The following is a 9,397-nucleotide window of genomic DNA, read 5'->3' as shown; positions in this document are numbered from 1 at the left end:
TTCACCTGGTTTACTTTTACAGTTTTTGTTTCTTGTACTTTCTTATTTTTCTTCTTCTTTCCAAAGGTATCACAAACTTTATTACCTATCACTTGCTCATACTCAACTCCTTTTCTTGGAAACAGGATGGGTGGTCTGTATGGTGCCACCACTGGCTTTACATACTCAGGTGGTGGTAGTGTTGTAACTTCTTCATTGTTACTCACATTTAAAACCTTCCCATCTTCTGGTGCTGGTTTTTCAGAATTTGTTGATACCATATTAACATTCTCATTCCGAGGATTTACTTCAGTATTACTCGGTAGCTTTCCTTGTTCCCTCTCACTCATCATGCTAGCAAGAGTACCTACGTGTTTTTCTAGATTCAAAATGGAAGCTTGTTGAGTTCTTAATGACTGATCAAACCTCTCATTCATTTGGGTTTGAGATGTAATAAATTGTGTTTGAGATTCAACTAGCTTTTGTACCATTTCTTCCAGATTTGACTTTTTCTCTTCGGTTTGTTGTGGTGGTTTATACAAGCTAGGTCATTGTTGATTGAAAGTGTTGTTTTGAGTTGGTTTGTTATTCGGACCTTGTTCCTTATACGAGTTATTGTTGGGTCCATTTGGATTGTAAAGAATGTTTTGATTTCGATTAAAGTTTGGCCTTGGCGGTTGATAATTATTTTGATAATTATTTCCCGGCCTTTGGTTCATATAGGAAACATTCTCACATTGTTCCATCGTTTGCTCAATGTGACAATCTTTTGTTAAGTGTGGTCCACCACATTGCTCACAACTGATTCGTATTGCGTGAATATCTTTATTCATCTTTTCCATTCGTCTCTCGAAAGCATCTATTTTTGCGGAAACAGAATCAAAGTCATGGCTAGAATCGGCTCTAGCTGCTTTAGACGAATGAAAGATATCTTTTTCCTGATGCCACTCATGCGAGTGGGAGGCTGTGTTATCAATGATTTTGTGAGCTTCGGTAGCGGTTTTCTTCATAATGGAACCACCAGCTGCTGTGTCGATGTCTTTCGTGTGGTGACGTCAACGCCTTTATAGAAGATTTGCACTATTTGAAAAGTATCTAAACCGTGTTGAGGACATCCTCTCAACATCCTTCTGAATCTTGTCCATGCCTCATATAACGTTTCATTTGGCTTTTGCATGAACGTGGAAATTTCTCCTTGAAGTCTCACGGCTTAAGATGTCGGAAAGAACATTTCAAGAAATTTCTCAACTAAAACATCCCATGTATCAATCGCTCCTTCAGGTAACGATTCTAACCAATCTTTGGCTTCTCCTTTTAAAGTCCATGGGAACAACATAAGATAAATAGTTTCATCCTCAACTTCTCGAATTTTAAATAGATTACAAATCCTATTAAAAGTTCGAAGATGTTCGTTTGGATCTTCTTTTGTTGTACCACTAAATTGGCACTGATTGGTGACCATGTGTAGGATTTGTCCTTTGATTTCAAAATCTGGCGCATTAACATCTGGCTTAATAATGGCGTGACCTTGGCCCGTGCGTGTGGCTCTCATTCGGTCTTCCATACTTAGAGGTTCCGTTACTTCCATAATTGAATTTGTTGAATACGAATCACTAGAGGATTCTGAATTAACGGTTTGTGGTTCAGGAGGAATGATTAGTAGTTCTGGATCTTGGAATTGTCCTTAAATATCCTCCGAGTTCTCAATTGTGAAGTTGGGTTCAAAAAATGGATTATCGGAAATTTGAATTGGAGTACTCGTTCGACTTGATGATGATTCTAAAGAAAAATCAGCAGCGACAATATTGGCTAGATGTCTTGATCGAGTTACAGGTGGTGAACGTATGAAAGGTGGTGAACGTTTTGCTCGGTGCATTCACTGAATATCCTATTAGTTATAAATATAAAATTATATAAGTTATCAAATTAATAGACTTTTCTGATTTTGCCCACGTTTTGAATAGCCAATTGTGATGACCCGGAAATTTCCGACCAAATTTAAACCTAATCTAAGTATGATTACGACACGATAAGTAAAGTCGATAATGTTGAGTCTCAAAATTTTTGAACTTACATACGTACATTTGACCTTTGACTATCCCCGACGATTCACGAACAATTAATTAAATATGTGTATATAAATATATATAGATATATATAAGTTTAAAAATAGGTATATATAATAATGTGAAGTAATTTATAGAATGGTTAAGTTACTATAGGAATGAATATATATGTATGATTTCTATATAATTAATAATATATGTATATTGAACTATATATATAATAAACAAATATCAAATATTCAAATATGATATAAGCATTACATAATATGTAAAGATAATATATTAAATGTAATTACAAATTAAAAACATAGTTATTATGATATTACTACTCTCATTATTATTATTAAATATTATTATTGTTTGTAATAATATTACTATAATATATAATATATAAATGTGAAAATTTAAACATGTAACTTATTATGAATAATATCATTAATAAATATTATCATTAAGAATCATTATTTTTTTATGTTAGTTATCATTATTATTAGACTTATTATTATTACTAACTAATAATATTATTGTTATAAATTTGATAGTTGTTATTATCATTATCATTATTATTATTTATTGTTAATATAATTATTATTAATATTATTAATATTAATAATTATTACTATTATTATTATTATTATTATTATTATTAATTATTATTATAAATAAAATTATTATTCTTAATATTTCTTATAATCAAACATTGAATTATAGAGTTAATCGGTTACATATAACTATCAAACTGTATATTATTTTGCTTTATGTCTCAATTAGCTCCTATAACAACCAAATTCTGTTAGAGTAGATTTCAACTTTACAGACTTTATATTTTTTTTATGATTTTCCTGTCTGCTAAATTGAAAAGACGAATTCAATTATCAAAACCAAACAAGAATGATCCAATCATCTGTACTAGTATCAATTATACGAGTACTAACTATATTTAATGATATCATTAACTTCATATCAAAAATTAAAAAGCACAAAACAAGCAAAACAGCTCGTCTTCGATGTTCTTGAGCTTTTCCTGCCAAAACTCAAATTTGAACTCAAATTAAAAATCTATTAATGCAATAAGGTTAGAAATATTTCATTTTAACTATCTGTAAAGTTTCACAGTCTAATTTTTCTTATCGAGTTCTAATTATCGAGTCAAAGTTTTGATTTTAAAAAAGTCAACATCTGTTCTTAGTCAAATTCGAGTTGTGTGTTATGATTTGAGTTAAATTGATGATTGAGATAGATTCTACGAGCAATTTGAAAAGTAAATGATGTTATAACCTTTAAGTAAAACGTACCCCAAATCAAAATCAATTTTTTTTCTCTTTTGGCAGCGACAACAGCAGCAGCTAGATGCTGTTATAATTTTTTTTATTTATCTTTCTTTGTTATTTTTTTAGTGTTTGATTAATTGGAATAACTGCTACAAGCGTTTATATCTAGTTATGAAATTCAAAAATCAATTGGTTATGTTGAGTGATTTAATCCTCGGTCGACTAGTGATCCAGTAAAGAAGAAGGTGAAAAGGAAATAGAATAAGAATCGGGTTATATATATATTTAGGTTAAGCTTAGAACAGAAAAGCAGATGGCAGTGCAATGGTTTGAGTAAGGGTCGGGTGATCGAGAGGTCTTAGGTTCGAGTCCTGGCATTGGCATTTTTTTGGAGCTTTTCTTCAAAGGTTGTAACTCTTTATTATTATTATTATTATTATTATTATTATTATTATTATTATTATTATTATTATTATTATTATTATTATTATTATTATTATTATTATTATTATTATTATTATTGATATTATTATTATTAGTATTATTATAGGGTATTAATATTAGTATCATTAGCATTATTATTATTAAAGTATTATGAATATTAACATTAATATTAAAACCATTATCATTTATTATTAATATTGTTACTATAATTAGAATTATTATTATTATTACTACTAAAATAAGCACCATTAGAAAGATTATCAATTACTAATTTTTATTAAGATTATAGTTACAAACGTGATTATTACTATTATTATTATTATGGAAATGGTTATAACTTTAAGTGATATAAACTATAGATATATGTTACAAATTTAACACGGAATTTATAATAAAACTTATTATTACTTACACTGTTATTATTATTATCCTTATATTATTAAAGTAAAGTATTATTATATCTAAAAAATTTCAAAGTTATTGTTTTTATTAAAACTATTATTTATATCAAAAATTAGTAAAATTATTATCTTAATCATTAATAAAATTAACACTATTATTGTTATTATCATTACTGTCATTAGTATTATCATTCTTATCATGTTAGCATTATTACGAATAGATATTTTTATAAAAAAATACATTTCAATAATATTAATATTACATATCACTGTATTTTTTTTATTAAAATGATATTAACTAAGCTATATATAAAATATATCAATTAATATATATATATATATATATATATATATATATATATATATATATATATATATATATATATATATATATATATATATATATATATATATATATTGTTATTTATACATAAACCTTAATATGAATTAGAATTATCAATATGTTATAATGAATATCAGTGATGATATAAAATGTATAAAGTAAATATATTAAATGTATCTATATAACACATAATATAACAAGTATGATTAATAATATATATATATATATAAACTTATTTAACTACGATTATGTATATTAATAAATATACAAATGATATAGGTTCGTGAATCCGAGACCAACCCTGCATTGTTCAGTTGTTCAATGCCTTCATATATATTTTTACTACAAAATACAGTATGGTGAGTTCATTTGATTCCCTTTTACTCTTTACATTTTTGGAACTGAGAATACATGCGCTACTTTTACAACTGCTTTATTAAATGCTTTTAAAATACGTTTTGAACTGCGAATACATGAAATGCTTTTATAAATGTTTGACGAGATAGACACAAGTAAAACATTCCTCGAATGAATAATGTGGACATGATAATTGCCACCATTGAATTATGTGGACGTGATAATTGCCACAATTGATATGAATATTTATCCACTGATTATTATAGCTTGGTAACCTAAGAATTAGGGAACATCACTAATTTTGAGAAAGTCACTAGGTAGCTCTCACAGTGCACGCCTAATTGACGCGAATCCTAAAGGTAGCTACCGAATTTAACACCCCCACCCAGAATGTTCACTAGACGGAAGGTCTAGTGGGTGTGGTGTTTAGTACTTCGAAGTTTATATGATTATTATACAAACGAAATGTTCTGTTTTGGGGATATTATTATGTGCATTATATGTTAAGGTCGGTTACCAAGCCAAGCTATGAAAGAAATGTGAATGTTATGTATCGAGAGAATGATTTTATACACAGGTTATGTGTAAGAGATTTTGTACACGAGATATGTGTACGGTTACTAAGATTTATGAAAAATGGTTTCGTACACAAGAAAGGTGTACTGTATTTAAAAGATATCGCATGTACATTACAGGTAGGTATAAGAGTCGGGCCCATTTGTACCATGCAGCATTTAAATCTTGTGGTCCATCAAAATGATGAATTTTTATTGTTTATGATAAACTTATGAACTCACCAACCTTTTGGTTGACACTTTAAAGCATGTTTATTCTCAGGTATGAAAGAAATCTTCCGCTGTGCATTTACTCATTTTAAAGATATTACTTGGAGTCATTCATGACATATTTCAAAAGAAGTTGCATTCGAGTCGTTAAGTTCATCAAGATTATTATTAAGTTAATTATAGTTGGATATATTATGAAATGGTATGCATGCCGTCAACTTTTGATGTAAATGAAAGTTTGTCTTTTAAAAACGAATGCAATATTTGTAAAATGTATCATATAGAGGTCAAATACCTCGCGATGAAATCAACTATTGTGAATCGTTTATAATGTATATGAACGGGTCCTTTCAGTTGGTATCAGAGCTGGTATAACGCCGTTCATGTGTGGCGAGTTAGTCGTAAAGGGGGTTCTCACAGTGTTACCTGTGACGAAGCATTGGCTCTTACTCCTTGCGATCCCTTACGAGGGTTGACAGTAGCCGAGAGGCAGGCCCTAAAATCAGTATCTGAGGTACACTCAGTGGTCACCAGGTGGTTAGCTGGGAAGGCACTGGGTGGGACGGCGGTTGTCCCCAACTGTATTTCAGTTGGTATCAGAGCGGTGGTCTTAGCGAACTAGGTCTTGCATTAGTGTGTCTAACTGATAGTTGTTTAGATGCATTAGTGGGTCTGGACTTCGACCGTGTCTGCATGTCAAAAGTTTTGCTTATCATTTCATGTCGAAAATCATCTACTTATCATCCTTAGGAAATTACCTGCTTACCATTCTTAGTCTAGACACTTCTTATTGCATTGATTGCATGAATAGTGTAGAGACAAAAATTCAGATCTTAGCGTATCTGTTACTGTAGACTTTATCTGACACGTTTCCTTAATTTCCTCCGTAATCTACGGGATCTTCTGTACTATACATAGATATTCTACGTAATTAGAATATCATCCGATATCTGAAAATCATATCATAAAATCCGTTACCTAATCGTGCAAGATGAATTCCGCAACCAGTTCAAGTTCGTCGGATTCCAATAACTATTCCGATATGGATTTTCACTCGAGCTCCGAAAGCAGTGTAACCGGAATAGATCAACCGATTAGCCATCATCTATTCTGAATGAATTGGGGCTGGGTTCGTAGCCTCCTCAATCATTGGAGACAAGAAGAAGGTGATCCTTTTCATCCACCACATTGCCCTCTTGGCGAAGAACCTGAAGCACTTACCAGCGAACCTGTCCGAAACACCATTTTCTCTCTCATTTCCAGAGTATCTTGTCACGATTATATACTATACCAAATTCTAGATCATATTTATCCGCTCGTCCAAACCGACAATCACCCCGGTGTAATAGAAGAAGTCAACGAGCTTCGTGCTCGGGTAGTGGCTTTGGAGAATATGGTGCAAAGATTACAAACACCAGCAGCAGCACCAGCAGTATAACCAGTACCACCATAATCAACGCTAACAGTACCATTACCACCACCAACAACAACCGCATCGCAAACCTCAACTTCACAATCTGTCACACGAACATCAACGTCATACGCACCATAGATACCAAGGAGTACCAACAATAATGAAAGATGAAGTATTAATTCATAACTTCATTGAAGAAATATTCTGCGAAGAATAAGTGGTTTCTAAAAGTTTTAGAGATTATTTATTCTAGCTCAAACTGAAATTCAAATGAGTTTAATATCATATTAACTCATTAAATCCATGATTACATCTGAAGAAAATATATATGTATATATGTTTTCATAAAAATTGTAATTAAAATTTCTTTTGTACAAACTGTTAATGGTGAAAATATTTTAACGGGTAGGTAATACCAGAGGAATATTTAGATTTCACGTTAATAAGTTACACTGTACATTCTTTCAAATCTGATTCAACAGTCATTTACTATCCTACTTACAACCATCGATATACGTATCCGTTCACCGCAGAATAACCATTTTCATTCAATTTCATATTTGGATTTTGACCTATCAAAATCCAACAAGTGGTATAATGAAGAAAACATTTGACAAAATAAAATTTGTTAGAAACAAACGAATTAACTATGAGAAAAATTTTGTTAAGAATCCACGCTAACTGTTTCCAGCTAACTTTTCCTAGCTAACTGATTACATTTTATTTATCGCAGTTTATTTATCGCAATTTAATTATCGCAATTTTATTTATCGTCATTTAATTTCTGTTATTTACTTTACGCACTTTATTTATCGTCATTTAATTTCTGTTATTTATTTTACGCACTTTAAATATCGGGACACGTATACTAGGTTTTGACATATCATATCGACGCATCTATATATATTATTTGGAATAACCATAGACACTCTATATGCTGTAATGATCGAGTTCGCTATACAGGGTTGAGGTTGATTCTACAATAATATATATACTTTGAGTTGTGATCGAGTCTGAGACATGTATACACAGGGTCACGAATACGTATTATTTAATTCGAATATAATATATTAAACTATATATGAATTACTGAACTGTTAACTGTGGACTATCAACTGAGGACTACCTACATTGGACAATTAAAATGAATTAAAATATTGATTATAACATATGAAACTAAACAATTTTTCAAGTTTGCCACTTGATTTCATCTTAAACCTCATTTGTATCTTGATGATTACAATCTGCATTCAAACTTTTCATGATTCTTGAAAATACCTCAATCGAGAGGATGAACCAACCGCACTTCATCTATGAAAGAAAAGAATGATGCATATAGTTATGCACATGAAAACCACGAAACCTGAGTAAACGTATAACACATATCTGTGCTAGCTCCTTTGGCGTTGTTATTACCGAAAATAACATTTTAAATCTTTTTCAAATCAACCAAATTTATCACAGCTTCAACAAGTCAACTTCGACTTTTCGTTCGAAACAACCTTATTATAACCTTGACATATATGCGTGCTCTTTTATTATTACCGGGGAACCTTTTATATTCCACCATATTACCATCAGCGTTTAATCATCTAAAAACACAATCCTCCTGAAAACCACCTCGGATTGATAACCGATGATTCAGATATCGTAGCATTAAATGCAGAGGAAACAGAAAAATTGTAGATGATCTAAACGGCCAAAAGTTTGATGATAAAGAAGGGAGTGTTAGGAACGCTCGATAGAAAATTTAGTACTGAAAAATATATTGAGCAAACCATGAAGGAGACCAAGTCCAAATACAAGGACCTTACCATATATTCAAAGAAATCAAGTAATTCTGGATCCGATGAAACCTTCAACGAATATCTTGCTCCGTACTCATGTTAAAATCTTGCGGAAAAATCTTTCTTCATCAACCATCAAACTTAGAAATTTAAAAATATCATCATAAATATCTTCGATATTTCTGAAGATATTTTCATAAATATTCTCGTTCGAAATTATTTATCTCTTCGTGCTATCTATATTACATCATAAAGGAAACAACTTTAGTTTCTAAATTTCTTAAAATTGAGTTCGAATTATGAATGATTTTGAAGTAGTGTTGGAAATTGATGCATGAGTTAGTATAATATAATGACACTTGATCAACGTGATTATATTACAGTAAGTCATGTTGAGTTTCTAATGGAACGAGATGATTCACAGATTTTAACGTCATCATGTGCCATGTTACACGACTCTTACATTCTACCGAATCTTCAAACATATCGAGAACATATCTTCCTGATAGTCCTATCTTTTCTCTTGAAATCTGGTAATTTAATCAACCAA

General features: G+C 30.6%; 1 non-coding gene across 1 annotated transcript; it reads left to right on the top strand.

The window, feature by feature from the left end:
* The first annotated feature begins 1,076 nt into the window (after positions 1–1,076).
* LOC139845654 (small nucleolar RNA R71) lies at positions 1,077–1,183 on the top strand. The gene has a single exon (XR_011758420.1). It is a non-coding gene; the product is annotated as a small nucleolar RNA R71 (small nucleolar RNA).
* Positions 1,184–9,397: the final 8,214 nt, after the last annotated feature.

The sequence above is a fragment of the Rutidosis leptorrhynchoides genome, chromosome 4 (genome assembly GCF_046630445.1).
Source record: "Rutidosis leptorrhynchoides isolate AG116_Rl617_1_P2 chromosome 4, CSIRO_AGI_Rlap_v1, whole genome shotgun sequence".
Lineage (NCBI taxonomy): Eukaryota > Viridiplantae > Streptophyta > Magnoliopsida > Asterales > Asteraceae > Rutidosis > Rutidosis leptorrhynchoides.
Note: the sequence above shows the minus strand (reverse complement) of the source record. Positions and strands in the feature narration are given on the sequence as shown.